General features: G+C 33.5%; 1 protein-coding gene across 1 annotated transcript in view; it reads right to left on the bottom strand.

Annotated features, from left to right (window-relative positions):
* Nucleotides 1-1,601: 1,601 nt before the first annotated feature.
* Nucleotides 1,602-2,051, bottom strand: part of LOC117119375 (four-domain proteases inhibitor-like) — a 2,845-nt gene continuing 2,395 nt past the window's right edge. Inside the window, exon 4 of the mRNA XM_033264178.1 lies at nt 1,602-2,051. This exon is cut by the window's right edge and continues 715 nt beyond it. The gene's annotated coding sequence lies outside the window, so the exon portion shown is untranslated.

The following is a 2,051-nucleotide window of genomic DNA, read 5'->3' on the forward strand; positions in this document are numbered from 1 at the left end:
ATGGATCGGATACATACTTAGAGGAGATGGTCTTTTGAGAGATATAACTGAAGGAAGAATAGAAGGAAAGCGGCCTCGAGGAGGAGAGTAATGTTTTTTAGATGACCTGAAGACAACACATGAAAGCTGCTATCATGAAACGTAAATCATATAAAAGAGAAATTACAGGAATTAACTGCTGTGAACCTGTCTGTAGGAAGAAAACAGATGATGACGATAATAATGATGATGATGAATGACATTCAAAAAAGCATAGGAACAACAATAGATTTACATTCTTAAATCGGTTTTAATAACATTAAAAAAAATACTTCTAGTCGATTCTATTTTCAAATAATTAAGCAAGAAAATGTACAGGAAACATTATATTTATGTAATAAGATGTAAACATAACCTTGATTCTTTAGTATAAGTAATATTTATTGCTTTCCATGGAAAAAAAAAAGAGATTAGAAAAACGTCATAAATCCACCCTCCTTAGGCTACGGTCACACTAGCGTCTCAAGCCTGGCTTGACTCACCGCGGGTGAGATTTCAAGCCAGGCTCGAAATTCTGGGTCGGTCACACTAGTTGGATTGACTTCTAAATTATGAAAGTCAAAACAGCAGAGCCGTAATAAAGTAAAGAGAGAGTTTGGCCAACTCTGTTTCACGGGATTCGATATACGCGTGTGATTGGGTAGATCGCAATCAAAGATTTTACATCAGACGTGCCCGAACCACTCTTCTTCAACTGATCTTTTATCAGATTGTATTGGGCTCGCTAACAATGCCTTCACTTTTGTTTGAATTTGGGCCGTCGTTCTCTTCTCATGTCCGAGACTGGCTAATCTGTCAGCAAGCACGCCAAAAATTCCCGTTTTGTTGTTTGTTTTTTTATTTTCTATCCGGTCTCTCAGCTCGGGTTGGCCCCACAAATCTACCAGGTCATCAGTTTCCTGGTCGCTCCAAATCAATCGCATTATTATTAATTAAAATTTGAATTAACTTTTATGAAAAGTAATGATTGCGTCTTGATTGAACACACATGAAGAACTCGCGGGTTTTTTATTCAAGAACTTCTAAACGCAACGGCTTCATCGACTGTGATTGGTCGACAGCCGACGAGGAAATCTCGGTCACGCCAGGGTAAATCCTGGGTCAATATGGGTGCTGAGCCGGGTTCGAGATAGGTAGATTGAGATCGAGGTCACGCCAGGCGCGAGTCGGTGCAGATGCGGTCACATTACGAAAATCTCACCCGCGGTGAGTCAGGCCAGGCTTGACACTCTAGTGTGACCGTAGCCTTATAGAAATCAATCATGGAACGCAGAGGATGACCCTTTAAGCCCAAAGGCTGGTTTCAGAATAATAATAATAATAATAATAATAATAATAATAATAATAATAATAATGACATTAATAATGACATTAATAATAGTAATAATAGTAACAATAATAATAGTATTTAATATTAATAATAGTAATAATAATAGTATTAAATATTAATAGTAATAATAATAATCGTATTAAATATTAACAATAGTAGGCTTAATAATATAATAATAATAATAATAATAATAATAATAATAATAATAATAATAATAATAATAATAATAATAATTAACAATGATAACAATAGCAATGGCAAAATACGGTAATAACAATAATAATAAATATAGTAATAATAATAATAATAATAAAATAACGATAAATATAACAGCAAAAACAATAAAACTGGGTACGATGATTTCAAAAGATGTCAAATGGCCTAAACAATTATCATATTCGACATTAAAATGAGATGACAGTTTTTGGGGGTTTTTTTGCTGATATATATTTTAATTTAGGGTCTGTGTATATGTGTTTGTATGTCCTCTCTTACTATAGAATTAATTAAACAATAAGAAAACGGTAGCACTTTATAGACTTGTTGAAATATGTATTGTCACAAGCTTTCGTGTATACAGTACACTTCTTCAGGTGAATGATAAGAGGAGCAACAATACATATTTCAACTAGTCTATAAAGTGCTACCGTTTTCTTATTGTTTGATTACTGTTAAGACTAGT

Source organism: Anneissia japonica, unplaced genomic scaffold (assembly GCF_011630105.1).
Source record: "Anneissia japonica isolate Jap-2015-1 unplaced genomic scaffold, ASM1163010v1 scaffold287827_len377088_cov200, whole genome shotgun sequence".
NCBI lineage: Eukaryota > Metazoa > Echinodermata > Crinoidea > Comatulida > Comatulidae > Anneissia > Anneissia japonica.